The sequence below is a fragment of the Pholcus phalangioides genome, unplaced genomic scaffold, assembly GCF_987345545.1.
Source record: "Pholcus phalangioides strain wild (caught in Gottingen) unplaced genomic scaffold, Ppha-v1.0 ptg000009l_1, whole genome shotgun sequence".
NCBI lineage: Eukaryota > Metazoa > Arthropoda > Arachnida > Araneae > Pholcidae > Pholcus > Pholcus phalangioides.
Window position 1 is genome coordinate 17,434,054 of NW_028301602.1, and position 16,479 is coordinate 17,450,532.

At 39.5% G+C, this 16,479-nt stretch overlaps 1 protein-coding gene across 7 annotated transcripts in view; it reads left to right on the plus strand.

Moving 5' to 3' along the window:
• Nucleotides 1-15,092: 15,092 nt before the first annotated feature.
• The window catches only part of LOC149082149 (uncharacterized), a 56,489-nt gene continuing 55,102 nt past the window's right edge, over nt 15,093-16,479 (plus strand). For 4 of the 7 annotated variants that reach the window (XM_089235655.1, XM_089235660.1, XM_089235658.1 and 1 more), the window contains exon 1: nt 15,093-15,317. The gene's annotated coding sequence lies outside the window, so the exon portion shown is untranslated. Of the gene's footprint in view, nt 15,318-15,859; nt 16,034-16,479 lie in introns of those variants that run through there. The other 3 variants (XM_089235656.1, XM_089235661.1, XM_089235659.1) reach the window with 3 other exon arrangements.

Sequence of the window (16,479 nt, forward strand, 5' to 3'; positions counted from 1 at the left end):
CCCTCCAGCCTACAAAAGCATATTCATTGAATTTCACTCGTAATTGCGGTCCCCCCCGCCAACATTGCTTACTTTGCCCGGGACGGGGGGGGGGATCCTTTCAAGAGGAAATCAGTACCTGATTATAAGCAATACTTGTGACCAATCGAGATAATAGAGGAAACCGAAAAAACACAGAGAAAAAGGCGATATTTCGGAATATCTCGCATTTGTTCCCAGACACGCTTCTTTTTTTATCAGTCCCTCTTCTTTCTCACAATCTGATCAGTGGGTTTTGTATTTCGTCAAATAGACTATTTCAACCACCCCTGGAGCTTACGTCAGCGTTCAAACTGCATAACAGCAGATTACTCGCCACTAATTTAGAAGTCAAGGTCGTTCTCCTCTCACTTCGATAATAATATTAGGAAAAGAGTCAGGGTATTTTTTTCCCCTAATTATCTATAATCTTTTTTTTCTTTCGTCCTCTCAATTATTAGATCTCACGCGATTTCACTTCGGACCCATTTCTAACTCGGAAACTACCACCTTCCACTGAATCAAGAAGAAAAAAACGTGTCTACGGAGATTCAGAAAATGTGTGTGGTGGTCGCCATTTCTCTCTCTCTCTCATTATCAGTATCATCTATTGACCTTACCCGATTGTTGGAGAATTTATCAATTAGTCATTGATGGTAGTTTTGCTGGTACGATGAGAAGGAGGAGGAGAGGAGAATGTACTTTGCGTTCTCAAGGGCACGTGGCCAGCACGCGTTTATGCCGTGACATGCAGGTGGTGGTGGTGGTGATTATTTGTGATTAAGACAGTGTCATTAATTATTCCGCGTCCCGTGTATTGTACGTATATCTGAAATTGATAGCAATACAATTTCTCGGGAAATATCCATGGAAAATTTAAATTTCACTACTATCAATTCGATCATTTTTGTCGCACCACGGTCATTTTCTGCACCGGGACCTACAATTTATTGCCGGTACTGACCGGTGGCAGCCTTTTTTTATACTCATCGAGAGGTTGGTGCGCTAGCGCAGTGTTTCTCAACCTGGGTCCTCCCTCCAACCTCCCTTGTGGTTCTGAGATACTCGAGGGGGGGGGGGGGCATGGGTCATCAAGTTTGGGGAGTGAGCCATGACGGGCTGCTTAGCTCTGAAAAAAAAAATCAGATACAAAGAAATTGAGCTTCAAGTGAAATATGGTGAGGATAAACGGTGACCGCTTTCAAATTAAGCAGAACTGCCCATAGAGTAACGGCCATCTTAACACATGCTCTCACTCATTCACAGTCCGTGGCCTTGTTGAGTGAGTAGGAGGGCCCCCACTGTAATGAGATTTGATGCTATATTTTTTCTAGAATAAGTATGTAAATTTGTACACAAGCATTCTCGGGAAGGTAGGGAGCCAATCTAGGCCGTATTGGGGGGGGGGGGCTTGCGGGGGTCCTCCCACGAACTGTGAGAAAATGACCGAAAAAGATGGCCAAATCTATTGTTCAATCACTCTGGTTGCCCCTCTCCCCCGAAATGAAACTTGTCTACCCCTTCCCGAACGAAATTGCTGGCAACGGGTTTGGGGCCAATGATGCTACTGAAACGGCCCTGCGTAGAACCAGGGCCATCTTAAAGCATGGGTGAATCTAGGCATGGCCCTGATATCAGTAGGGGTACCTACATGATGAGCTCTGGTACCATGATTAGCTAGAAAAAGTAAGTACTTAAGCTGTTCTTTTTGCCCGAGGGCCCAGGGTGGTGAGATAACACTGCATAGAACCGCCGCCCCGCCCCCCGAAACCCTGATTAAATCAGGGGGTTTACCTTACCCATGGAATTCTTCGTTAATATCAGTTTAAAAAAAATCAATGCAATAATAAGAAGGGTCTCACTCTTTCATGTGGAGGGGGCCCTGGCTAAGACAAGGAGACCACGAGAAAAAAATATGGTCCATAGGCAAAAATTTTTTTAAGAAACACTGCGCTAATTCCTTGATGTGGGACTCCCTGCTGTAGCAATCGTTTCTGTGGTCATGTCGTCGTTTCTGCTGTGCCCCTGTGTCAGGAAACTTTTCTGACATGGCGAACCGGGTACCGAACTCACGATGCCTCTAAACATCCTTCGGGACCTCTTACACGACCACCTAGATAACCTAGGTTATACTGTATAGAACGTATACCTAGGTTATACTGTCGTGCCTCTTATCGACCTAGGCTACCACGCCCAAATTTTGCTCCTCTTGAAGGGGGTGTTTTACCGTCTTCAACGGTTAACAAAAGAAAACATGGTCCAAAGAAGCCACAAAAAAAAACCCCGTTAAGAAACAACTGCAATGTTGCGGAATAGAATTTCTACCGGGAGGAAAAGACTTTTCATCTTTATAAGAGAATCAGTACAAAGAAGATAAAAATAAAACTGAAATCCTTTAACCCTTTTCATAATCTTCTTTTTAGGTAAGAATAAATTAGAAAAAACACGTGGCTTTTTTTCAGTTTTAATCAGCTTCGAAAAATGGTGATTATTTGGCTGAATCTTTTTGCTGGTGTTCGGAGACCACCGGCAACGGGAACTCGTTTCGGCCTCGCCGCATGACTGAATTATGGTTGTTAAGAGTTTGTCGTCGATCAACGAGGGTGGTCCAGTTCAATGAAAATTAAATATTATATTCAAATCTGTACATCACGTTCTACATACATACATACTCAGGGTGTTCTGTAAGTCCTAATTCAGCCTATATCTCATCAACCCTTCGTCGACGAGGTATGGTTTCAGTTTAAAAAAATGCTCAAAATGTTTTCGGGAATTACTCTGTACCAGTTTCGAGAATATAGTGCGCCATAAAATAAGAAATCTAAATTTTTTATACGGTCCCTCTGTCTTTTAACTTCTAGTTAAAAAGTTGTTGCCCTGACTCTAATGAGGCAAAAAAAAAAAAGATTCAATGTTTCCAAGTGCAATATTCGCTGAGATATTTGAATTTAAAATCAGAGAAAAATTGGAAACGAGCAGCATAAACTAAGGGAAAACGCTTCTTTCCCCCTCGTTTATGCTGCTTTCCCCCCCCCCAATTTTCTTCAGATTTTTAAATTCAAATACGTCAGCGAATATGACACTTTTTTTATTTGTTAGCCTCAGGAGAGACAGGGCAACAACGTTCTAATTGGAAGTTAAAAGACGGGGGCGTATAAAAATTTGAATTTTTATTTTATTTAATGACACACTATATTTTCACTCTCGAAACTAGTTCAGAGTGATTCCTAAACACATTTTTGAGCACTGTTTTAAATTAAAACCTTACCTCTACAACGAACAGTTGATGAGATAAAGGCCGAATTAAGACTTACAGGACACCATGTAGGTAAATAAAGGTCACGGGAACCTCTCGGCTTATGAGAGAATGGGGAAGAAAAACAAGAATGTGAGATGAGGGTGCATGTATCATAGGTGGAGATAGACTTGGAAGTCTGGGGGGGGGGAAGGCATGGGCATTATTGCTGGGGAGCACGATGATGATTATGTCAATTCATATATACATACATACATTAGATCTGTCCACTACACTTTTGACGTTGGGGGGGGGGCAATGCCCCTACGTCCCCCCCCCCCCATATTCCCGCCCATGGTATGTATGGAATAATTTTGTTCTCGACACCGCTATATCACGCCACTGTTGGAATATAGAAGAAAGAATTAAAAAAAAACTTTTACCATAACAGCTGTAATTTTCTTTTCTCGCTGTGTTAAATTTTAAAAATTCAAAACTATGAATCGTTTCATTTTGGCCCATGAAATAATCGCAAACTTCAAATTATCATTTTCCCCCCCGATAGGTCGAAATATTTGGGCATCCGTTATTTAAATAGATCTTGACAGCAGCACCGTCCCCTATCAGACGCCGGGGCCAGTGACGTCTCAAAAATTTCGAGGCACCCTTAGCCCTGATTTCATACTATATTCTGTGAGGGAGGGGGAAATCGGCATCCTAAAAAATTCATACATTATTGCAAAGGTATCCATACAAAATTTTGTACACACTTAAATGTAAATTAGCTAACAAAAAAAATTGATGAAAATTTCGTACTGACGAAAATTCAAAACTGAATTTTTTTTTTATTTCATTTTTTTTTTTGACCGATGAAAAAAATAATTGAAAAACTAATGAAAACTAGGTTCTAATGAAAGAAATTATCTGAGAACTAACGAGAATTTAAGTTGAAATGCAATGAAAATTCAAAATTTGTGAAAGGAATAATTCTAAAATTAATAAAAGAAATAATTCCAGAATTAATGAAAGAAATAATTCTGGAATCAATGAAAGAAGTAATTCCAGAATTAATGGAAAAAATAATTCCGGAATCGATGAAAGAAATAATTTCTGAATTAATGGAGGAAATAATTCCAGAATCAATGAAAGAAATAATTCCAGAATTAATGGAGGAAATAATTCCGGAATCGATGAAAGAAATAATTCCAGAATTAATGGAGGAAATAATTCCGGAATCAATGAAAGAAATAATTCCAGAATCCAGGAAAGAAATAATTCCAGAATCCATGAAAGAAATAATTCCAGAATTAATGGAGGAAATCAATTAAAAAATAATTCCGGAATCAATGAAAGAAATAATTCCGGAATCAATGAAAGAAATAATTCCGGAATCAATGAAAGAAATAATTCCGGAATCAATGAAAGAAATAATTCCGGAATCAATGAAAGAAATAATTCCAGAATTAATGAAGGAAATAATTTCGGGATCAATGAAAGAAATAATTTCGGGATCAATGAAAGAAATAATTTCGGAATTAACGAAGGGAATAATTCCGGAATTAATGAAATGAAAGAAATAATTCCGGAATTGATGAAAGAAATTATTTTGCAATCAATGAAAGAAATTATTTTACAATCAATGAAAGAAATTATTTTGCAATCAATGAAAGAAATTATTTTGCAATCAATGAAAGAAATTATTTTGCAATCAATGAAAGAAATTATTCCGGAATCAATAAAAGAAATAATTCCAGGATTCCATAGTTGAAAGTTGAAGCTCACACACACAGACTTGTTTCCTGCAAAAAAAAAAAAAAGTATTTGATACATATTTTTTCACGTCTGTTACCATAAGTGCAGGGACCCACAAAAAGCAGAGCCCGGTACGACAGCAACTGTCGTCGCACACCCCCTGAGGGCGGCTCCGCTTAACAGGAAATCAGTCGAAATGAATCTCAACACGAAGAGAAACCGATAGATTTTCCTCGAAAAACGACTCCCATAAAAAAAAAATCGCCATTTTTTTCCTCCTCGCGCCTGTTTCTCGATGGCAGCTGTTTCAAAAAACAGAACTGATATTATCTATGAAATCCGCACTTAATAAGCAATCGGATCTTCACGAATATCGTACAGTCTGTGAGAGATCAATTCAAGCAGACAACCTGTAACCGATATTCACCAAATAATAACAAAATAAATGGGCGAATATTATTTTTTCATTTTTCTTTGTAATAATAATAACAACCAAGATTCACCCATTTATTCAGAACTCAACCCCATTAGCTTTCCAAGCGCGAAATCAAGACGCGACAAAATAAAACATCTCTCTCTCTCTCATTCTTTTTTTTCCTGAAATATTTTCTTAGCTTCTTTCTTCACGCTCTAAGTTGCATAGAAGAAGTGTCTTTTATAGGATATAATACACATATATGCTATAATAGCCATGGGAAACCAGTTCTTTCAGAAATGAAAAGTGCAATCTCTATATATACTATACAGGCGGTAGAAGATGTTGAAGAAAGGATTCTTTCTGAGATATATATATATATATATACATTTTTTTAATATATAATATTTCGCCCTACTTAAATTCTACTTTTTTTAGAGTTCCTCTTTATTCCTATATATATATATATCATCAACTCACCTTTTTTCCATACAAATTATTTTCCTTCTTCTTTTTCATATTTTCTTATTTGTTACTGAAGCAACATTGTTATATAGTATACCAAAGAGCCGCTTGAAGTTTTGATCATTGTATCGTGTATTTATACGCGCGCACACACCTCCCAATCACACGCACATAGTAATGATAATAGACGGCTTTTATTCTAGCTTGACAGAGAACTGAAATGATCTAAAAATGGTTTTGAAAAATCACGAGCTAGGTCATGTCAATCGCTTTTTTTCCCGTAAATGCCGTAGAATATGAAGAAAAAAAAAGGGGGGGGGTATTCTTTTTTCTCTGTATATTCATTGATATATAATATAAACGGATATTCTTTGTATCTAGTTTGGAAATCTGAAAACTATGTGCACACAGTTTTTTTCTTCTTCTGCAAATGAGGAATTTGGATATAGTTAGAATGTTTATGATGGTTGATACATGCAAAAGAAGGATAAAATTTGCGTTAGCCCCATCCAATCAAAAATAGAAATCAATCCATGCAATACAATCGCATTTGAATACTGTAGATAAAATATTTTTTAAAACATTTTTCTGCGATTATTTTTCTCCCTTTAACCCCCTGATATTGGCACCCCCCCCTATTAGGCGCTCCTCACTTTCGGGGCACATAGCACTAGAGCTACCCCTGAACACGCACGAAACAGGAATAACTCTGACATACATAGATGCGTTAGCGCCACACATACATTCAAAATACACATTCTCCGGCATCTACTAATTTCTTCTCCCGGAAGAATTCTCCCCCACCCCCTCGCTACTCCCTTGGTTACATTATATATTCCTACATTATATATATTCTAGAAACCTTGCTTGGTTATACCCGTAGCTTCTATCGCCCCCACCCGGACCATTCTATCGCCCACCGGGAGCGATATTGCCCACTTTGGGAAACACTGGACTAGTAGATGAGGACGACCAAGATGGATTCATTCCGTCTCAAACAAACACGTCATTAACATCACGGGCGAGTTCAGCTGACAAAATTCCTCTTGAATTGGAAGAAACTCACGAACCTGACCCACCTACATTAAATTTTATAATGAAGGGAATTCTAAGCAACTTAACCTAGCAGGGCTGTCACCAGGTAACTACGTTGTCGTTTTATGCTATAGGAAAAGATACCCTGGAAGAGTCACTGTGTTGGATGAAGAGGATGTCCTGTTACCACGATGGAGAAAAGAGAGAAACTACTGGGCTTGGCCCAAAAAGTTCCTTCGCTTAAGTTCTTGTGTTCAATGTTATGAACTTTGTTAATTAAATTATGAATTGCTTGTGGTACCAACACAGTTAGTTTTGAAATGACATAATTAACAGTAGGTAGGTAATTGCTACCTTGATCTTCTTACTTACCTCGTCATTTGTCCATAACCTACCTACTAATGACTATGTCCAGTTAAGATTTTTTGTTTGAGTATGAAATACCTACGTTCGTGATCTTACATTAAAAGGTTTAAGTTTTTAAAAAAAATTAAAAAATAGAACAAACAATTTAATTTAAAGAAGAAAATAAATATCAAGACTGAGATTTATAAAGATCAAATTTACAAAGACTGCTTTAATGGCTGATTTGATAACTATTTTGCTCTATTATGTTTGAAAACATTCTTTGAAGTAAAACATTGAAAAATATATCGTTTTGGCATTGGTTTATTACATCTCTGTCTTTACAGAAGTGGTGTGTCAACCTAGCCCGCTAGTGGGGCTGGTTGGCCAAACTTGACGCGATGACTTTCAAGCACTCTCAATGTAGTGTGTGTTGGATATTCAGGAATGAAAAAAAAATACCATGATGCAGCCAAATAGATGCAGTTTCCGTACACACATCAAAATTGCCATAACTCTAGACCACTCTCTTGCTCTCAAAAATAATAAACAGCAAACTGTTGCCAACCAGCGCCGGTCTTGCTCCTTCTTATATATAATAACATTTTAAAGCTATTTAAGCTGCTATTGACGATTAAAAAAATTCTTCGTCACTGAAAGTCATAATACGGGACAAACAAGTGAAAAAGCTTTCGGGGACACTGGAACGTTTCTTTAAAATACGGAACAATCCCGGGTACGTCTGCCAACTCTAGTTATGTGAAAGGTGGTTTAAGTATGCATTCTCAAAACATAGCCGATCTTCAAATGACATTAATTTCGATTTTGGAGAAAAAATGTATGCTAATGATGTGTGAAATACATCTTTAATGCAGTACAGTGTATCTGATTCGCCTATTCAATTCGCATATACACACCCCTGAAATTTTAATTGAATTAAACTCTGTGTTTAAAGTGAATATTAAGAAGTATTAAAAAAATATTCGCGAATAATATTCTCAAAGAAAATGAAACACTTTCAGTCCCAGTTTTCTAGAGGAAAAAGAGAATTTTTTATTGTAATAATAAATGCTACTAATAATAATGCATAAAACGGTAGAAATGCAGTGTTTGGATCTTGGCAGGTGGTGGTGGTGTTATTATACCCACCGTCCTTCGAAATCCTGTATATGTGCAGTTTGTTCACGACTGCTTGCGTAGTTCTGGATGTTGGTTCAGCTGAAGCACTTACTTATACGTACAAAAGCGAGAATCAGTCGTCGGATGAGGAAAATGTTATTCCATATCTCTTTGCTTTCAAGAATCCCTAGACTGTGTCGAGATTAAACATGATCTATCGTGAATGTGATATCACACGAGGCTCTTATCACATTAAGATCTGAATATATTTAAATACGATTTAAACGGTTTCGAATATAATCCTGACATTGCGAAATAAATTTCAGTCGAAAAAAAAAATGAATTAACCGACTTTTAATTTATTGCGATAAAAAAAAAATGGATTTGGCGCCTACCGGACCGTTTTACCTGAGCAAATCGAACTCTGGCCAGGGATCTTCATCTAATTTGTTATAGAATAATTAATTATATTAATTATAAATTAATTATTCTAATTCTAGTTATCGAAATTAAAAAAAAATTAACTTCTTATACGGGCACTCTGTCTTCAAAAACCCAATTAGAAAATTGTTGCCCGGTCTCTCCTGATGCCAACAAAGAAAATTCCATGTTTCTAAGTATTACAATATCTGCAGAGACATTTGAATTCAAAATCGGAGGGATAGTTTGGGGGGGGGGGGGGGAGAGACAGCATAAACTAGCGGAAAACGCTTCGTTCCCCGATTTATGCTGTTTTTCTAATCTGCTGATTTTTTTAAAAAAAAGACACCATCTCGTTAAAATTTTAAAATAAAAAACAGCTTTGTGAGTATTAGTAACAAGGAAGTTTTCTTCTTTGACAGCTATATGGGTTCCGGTATTTTTACGGGTTCCATGGCGTTTGATCATGCGGAGAACCAAATCTGTTACGGTACCCCAGTTGGAAACCCATGCCTTAGACAAGTTTGGCAACTTTACATGTCTTTGACACCCATTTTGGCTAAAAATGGCAACTTTACTTTCATTTCAAAATTGTTTTGCTGCCATAATTCGCACAATTTTTCTTCTTCACAAAAGAAAAAAAAAAATATAATAATACATATACTGTAATAATTTGTTGAGAATAACTTTTTCACGAATTTTTATGAATTCTCTTAAATAATTTAAGAATTTATGGGACACTTTGTACATCGGACATATGTGGATATATGTAAGCCGCATATATCTGCTTTATTCATTATCTCACATTTTAGTGTGGGGGAGAATCCTAAAACCCCATCCCCCGGCTGAGGCACATTTGGCCTTGCATACAGAGCCTCAATCAGTGCCGCACTAGCGCACGGCCAAGGGGTCTCATACTACTCTTAAGACGGCCCTGACCACAGTTTCTTTTCCCCCACAACTGATGGCAAAATTACTATATTTCGTATCGCGCAGCAAAAAAAAAAAAAGCCCAATGCTTTCAATCAATGTAATTCGATCCTTTTTTTTTTATGGCCACATACATGGAGGAAAGAATAACAGGAGGTGACAACATCAGGCACGAAAATTGAAGCCGTTGTGGCAACCCTATGGGCTGACAAGTAAGCCCAAACAAACCGCTCTTTTCCCTATACTTAACATGTGTTTTGCCGGATCGAATTCTCTTAAAATATTAATAACTAAATAAATTTAAGCGCCATGACTATTTAATGCGTCTTCAGGTAATCTACATGATCTAATAAAGGGGAAAAATAAAAGTTTATCTTTGTATAAGGGGTTTTTATATTTTTAATTTATTTTTTGAAAGGGGAAGATCATTTTTCACTCTCAACTCGTCATACGTTTTTAGTTCAGTGCCTTCAATTTATTTTAAAAATTCGATGTATCCCATTAATGTCTATGGGAATATGATTAATTAAAATAATATGAAGCTCCAATGAAATGCGATTTTCATAATTTTTTCTTTTAATTGTTTATTTTGCCTTTTTGTTTCGTTCATCATTATGATAGATCCGGGACATTTCGAAAGTGTTTCAGGCCACTCGTCTTTACATGAGGAATTTTGATTTCTGAATCAGCTCTGAGGTGCTCGAGCACCTTCTGACAGGGCCGTAGCTAGGATTTTTGCCACCCGGGACAAACAGCATTTTGCCGCCCTCGTGCCTCAAAGTACTGGAAGTGCTCGAGCGTCCTCCGCCACTGTGTATTTATGGTTTTGCTGCCCGTAGGCTGCACAAATTTCGCCACCCTTCTTCCGTTCCACTCTCATATTCTTGAATATGTATGATTGAAATATATGCCGCCCATCCGAACCTTCCGCTATGTAGATGTAGTATTGAGAAAAAAAATATTAAAAATAAAAAAACTTTTTTTACGATAAGCCATCTATCTGGCCTATAGCCTATAGTATTTAGGAAAATAATCACTTGGGCTGTTTTTTCCCCCTCTTCATTTTGTACCTATTACTTTGCTTTTTCAAGTGGTATGTGTACGAAAATTTGACAAAAAACAGTTTCGAATTGAATTTGAAATCTAAAATTGTCTGTGCTCGAGTTTTTGTTGTTCTACCTGGACTGGAAGTATTTATACAATATTTTAATATAAACAGCTGAAAGGCATTATGTATGCTAATGTTTTGCATATACGTATAATGTTTTTCGCAAAAAAAAGTCAGATTTTTTCAAACACCGCTTGTTCAAGTGTCTTTAAACATTGTGTCTCTCTCAGCACTGAGGTATTACATGCTTTGGCATAATATTTTTAAAATTAAAATGCCGAGAAGGAATTTTGGTGCACAAGATATTGGTAAATTTTGGTTATTTTTGCAACAGGTTCCATGTTGTTGGAATTAATATTCGAAAACAAATAACAACTAAAATTGCAAAAGCTCTCGTTCAATTGTATAAATATATCCACAGAATTTGAGGGGAAAAAATCGAGTTCCTAAAGTGAATAGTAAATTTTTAAATGATTTTTAAAAACGGGGATGTTTCTCATAGGAAAGCATAGGAAGCCACGGTTTGTTTGGGCTTACTTGGTCCCTTTAATAGAGCGATCATTGGCTTCATCTGGCAACCCAGATTCCCCATGTTTTCTCAACGGGCGAGCTGGTCGCGTCACCTCCTGTTATTCTTTCCTTCATGGGCCACATAGCATTAAGTGGCCTGGTGGGACTAAAGACGGCTTCATGAAGGCATAATGGTTCTGACTGTGGTCAGAGCCAACACCTACTAGAGAATTTTCTAGAGATGTTTTCTAGTGGGTGTTGTCAGAGCAGGGCCATCTTTATACCATAATGGGCACCTTGGGCAGTGAGACTCTCACCCCACACACCAGGCCCGTCATTTGGGGGGAGGGCTTTCGGAAATACACTAAGAATGGTGTATATATATACAAATATGTATATACATACATTGAGTACATTTGCTTTGCCCCCCCCCCCCCGGGAAAAGTTGAAATGACGGCCCTGCCCCACACACACACAAGACTTGCCAGGATTCTTGTTTTATAAGAATTCTACATGAATTTTAATTAAATTAAACAGGATTTTAATTTTAAATTCTGTTCTCTCATAAACGTAAGACCGCCCCCCCCTCCATGCCTTTTGGTCTATGTTCCATGAGTCAAGACAGCTCGGTGTCAGCAAGGCCGTCTTAAGAGCATCTTGGGTCCCCGGGCAAAATGATTTTTCTGAGTAAATTCTCTAAAACCTGGCACATTCTCGAAAATTTCAACCGGTTTTGATTTTTGTGAGGGCACCTCTTCTCTTGAGGCCCCCGGGCCGTGCCTGGGTGGGCCCATGCGTTAAGGCACCTCTGACTTGGTGTGAGAGGTGAACTTAAAAAGGGAGGGTTCTAAGCTATAGCGCATCGTGGCAAGTTCAAATTGGCTGGAAATTTGGGGCTAAAAGTTCCCAGTTGTCCCATACAGGGCCGCAACTAGAAACAAACCTTTTACTTTGTTTACGGGCCAAGTATACATTTTGGCATCCCCTTCATAATTTTAAACGAAACAAAAAGAAAACTCGGCACCTTTCCTGGTTCAGCACCTAGGGAACCAGTACTTCTTGCCCTCCCTCAAGTGCCAACACAGGTGGGTGAGGGAGTACGTGTTGCATTGCATTAAATTCATAAAGTATTGGGGGTTCACAAAATGTATTGGTAGAGGGTGCTCAAATCGCCTGAGGCTTTAGGTTCCGGCGCCGATGATATTTGGTGCTATGATTTTTTCGCGTGAGTTTATGAATTTGTACGCTTTTTTCAGGGCCATAACTAGAATTTTTGTGGGGGGAGCGCATGATTTTGCCACCCTATATATATCTTGTCATTTGTGTCACCTCACTGTCTCCACAACGCCCCATCCCCGCATCCCGGAGCAGGATCCCTTGGGACCTTTGGTGGGTCCCTAGGCTAGGTTTTTTGCGGGCTTCTTTACAGTGAACAAAATGATAAGAATCATCCCGTGTCCACGGGCTAGAGCCAGTGAAAATTCTGACTTGGAGAGCCTCCCCCACATAAAAAAATCCAAAACTAAGGGCCCTGCTCCGAGATGGGCCAAGAGAATCGTTCGGGGGGGCCTTGGGCTGGAGCCTTGTCAGCCACAACCGTAATGGCCCCACATCCTGCAGCAGGGGGCCCCCAGGCTGAAATCTTTGGCGAGCTCCCATGGCAGACTCTTCAAGGGTCCCGCTATAGTGTGCCTATAGGGGGGGGGGGCTGACAGGGCTCCAGCCCTAATTAACCAGACATGCACCTCATCCATATTCCTCTGTGAAACTTCTAACGAATTGGTTGGGGCTCCAGCCCTGGGGCCCGGGAAAATTACCATTATTACTTTTTCTTTTTTTCATGCTATGAATTAACTTAGATTAAAAATTAAATTAAATGCAAAGGTGCCCACATGAAAAGTCTGGCTTGAAAGCCGCCAAAAAACCCAGCGTAGGGGCCCTGCTCCACGATGGGGGGAGGGAATTTATAGCTTGAAAAAACAAAGACTTAACCTTCCCGGGCCCACGGGCAGTCCATCTTAACTCATGGGCTCATCCGGACGCGGTCCGGGGGAACCTCGAGAGAAGAATGGCCTCACAAAAATGAGATCTGGTTGAAATTTTCTAGCGTTATAGCCGGGTGGGGCTGCTGGAAAAATCAGTTTAACCCGAAGACTCACGATGCTCTTAGGACGTCCCTTTCACCGGGCTTGGAACCCCGTCAGCTTCCCAGGGCAGAAAATAGAAATTAAAATTTACACTATCAGGCCCTACCCATATTTTGGCAACCCCCGTCCGTGATGTTGAACGAAGAAGAGTTAACTATCAGCGTCCTTCCTAATCGCGGGGACCCTAGATCAGTGATTCTCAACCTTTTGGAAACCCGCGGCACATAGGCGGAGATAGCAGGGCCGTCTTAAGAGCATCATGGGCCCCCGGGCCAAGTGATTTTTCCGAGGCCCTACCTAGCAAACATTCGAAAAATTCAACTGCTTCTCATTTTTCTGAGGTCCCTCTTCTCTTGAGGCCCCCGGGCCGTGCCCGGGTAGGCCCATGCGTTAAGACGGCACTGGGAGATAGACTCGGAAGTCTGGGGGAACATGGTCATTATTGCTGGGGGGCGGGCACGATCGGGGCCGCAACTAGGGGGGAGCAGGTTGGTCTCGTGCCCCGGGTGCTGGACGAGAGGGGGGCGGAAATTTTATTCTCAAACCTCTCCTTCAACATTACAAGGGGGCGAAAAATTCGCACTTGCCCGGGTGACGAAGCGCCTAGTTGCTGCACCTGGGCACGATGATGATATCAATTCATTTATACATAATGCATTAGATCAGTCGACTTCGCCTTTGATGATTGCACCCACGCCCCCGTATCTTCACCCATGCCGCGGCAAGGTTGATTTCTTTTATGTGAGCGGTCACAGAATGCACGCCTAATGGGGATATAAATGGGTAAAAATAAATCGGTGAACTATTCACGGCCCGGTTTGACTGATGTCAGGGCATAGGTGGCGATAGACTTGGAAGTCTGGGGGGGGGGGGGTACGGTCATTATCGCTGGGGGTGCACGATTATGATGATGTCAATTCATCTATACATATATGCATTAGATCAGTCGACTTCCCCTTTGATGCCCCCCCCCCGTATGTCAGGATCCGGTACCGGAAGCGGCCCGGCGGTTGAGAAACACTGCACTAGATCGCCCTGACCCTATTCTCGTGGGGCGTGAAAAAAAAATGATGAGAATCGTTCCCCTGGGCCCATGGTCCTGTCAACCCCTCGCGGACAGTGCCGTCTTAGCGCATGGGCCCACCCGGGCACGGCCCAGGGGCCTCACAAGATTGTGATCCGGTTGAAATTTTCTAGGATTTACCAGGTAGGGCCTCCGAAAAACCACTGGGCCCGGGGGCCCATGATACTCTTGAGAGGGCCCTGCTCGTGGAGAGGCCCATGGTCTCTCTCCACGGACTTTTTTTTATTTCATTTTCCTCTATGAGTTACATAACTATTTTTTTCCCCAACAAGAAAAGGAAGGCCAAAGCGAAAAACAAAAAAACGCCAAAAAAAAAAAATTAGAGATATGGAATTGACAGAGAGAGAGAGAGAGAGAGAGAGCGAGCTTGAGGACAAACAGCCGGATGTGAATGGCCAATGGCCAGCAGTGATTACGATCACATGGTCCATATTGTCCAATGAGAAAGTTCCTCTTCCCTTTTTTTTCTTTTCCCCCTCGTGGCATTCACCTCTGACTGCGATGGGTCTGTGCTGCTGCTGCTGCTGCCGCCGCTGGTGCTAGTGATTTCAGCAATGTGGGTTACGCGATTGTTTCTCCTCATCACCGCTTTCTAAAAAGAAAATTTAGTGAAATTTCATTTTTTATTCAAGAAATTTATAATTGAGAGGAAATTTATAGAGATTTATCTTTTAAAAAAAAGATTATAGAGAGTGATTTGTGTGTGATTGAGATATCCATCGATATTATAACAGGTATTTATTTATTCGGTTTTTTTTGAAAATTTCATCCTAAAATTTAAAGGGCTGAATAAAAACTAAAAAAAAAAAAAACAGCCTGAAGCGGCTCTTAATAATTAATAATTAGTGTCAGTGACACGTCATTTTAAGTATAAATATTGTGACAGTATGATATTTAAGTAATTGTATGTTGGCGTGAATTTGAGCAGTGTTGTGTTAATTTGTGTTGTGTACATGACATATGTGGTTAATATGACAGGTATGTGGTTATTATTTATATTTGAAAATTAAATAATTATTTTAATTATAAATTAGAATATAAATGGGGTTTTTTTTTTCTCTTCCCTGTATGTTTGACATGGTGTCTTGTTACGATGTTTTTTTGTTTGTTTTTTTTTTTCTCCCCGACGGAAGTGGTTTATTTTATTAACTTGGCATTTATTAATTATAGTTTGATTATTATTATTTTTGATAATTACGATATGGTTGGTGGCGATCGTCGTTGAATTTAGTGAAAAAAAAGGGGTGATGAAGTGTCTGTTATGGCAGCCCTGTGCGAGAAATCGCTGGGATGTTAACGTGGCAATTGCGACCGACCGAGGCCTTGGTAGTGCTTCTGCTGCTGGGACACGTCTCTTGATAATTTGAACGTGGGTGCGACCCCATCATCACATGAGAGTTTTGAAAGGGGGAGAGGAAAGAAAAAAAACCGACGCTTTTTAACTCCGATGGTATTTATTTAGTGTCGTTAATGCGACGCTTTAATTGTTGAAGATATTTATTTTGTATTATCCTGTAATGGCGGTTGTGCGGAAACCGGTTACTATGGTGTGTGTGTGTGTACTGTATAATACAGTGATGTCACTTGAACTTACCGTATGGTTGCCCAATTATCATGATGTAAACAAATAACATGTCCCCCCCCCCAATTCCTTCAAAAGCTTCTCATATTAATTTAGTAGTAATTATTAATAATTGATTATTAATATGAAATGTTAGCTCCACTACCGGAAATATTTTGTTAACGTTTATTGGATGAAAAATGTCTAGTATTTCAGTCTGATATTGATGGTTGAATTGAGAGAGAATTGGGAATTGTTGTTTTTAATCAAAGTGTTTTGTGTATTAGGATTTCAGGTGATTGTACTCATGTTAAAAATATTAGATTTATTGTTTT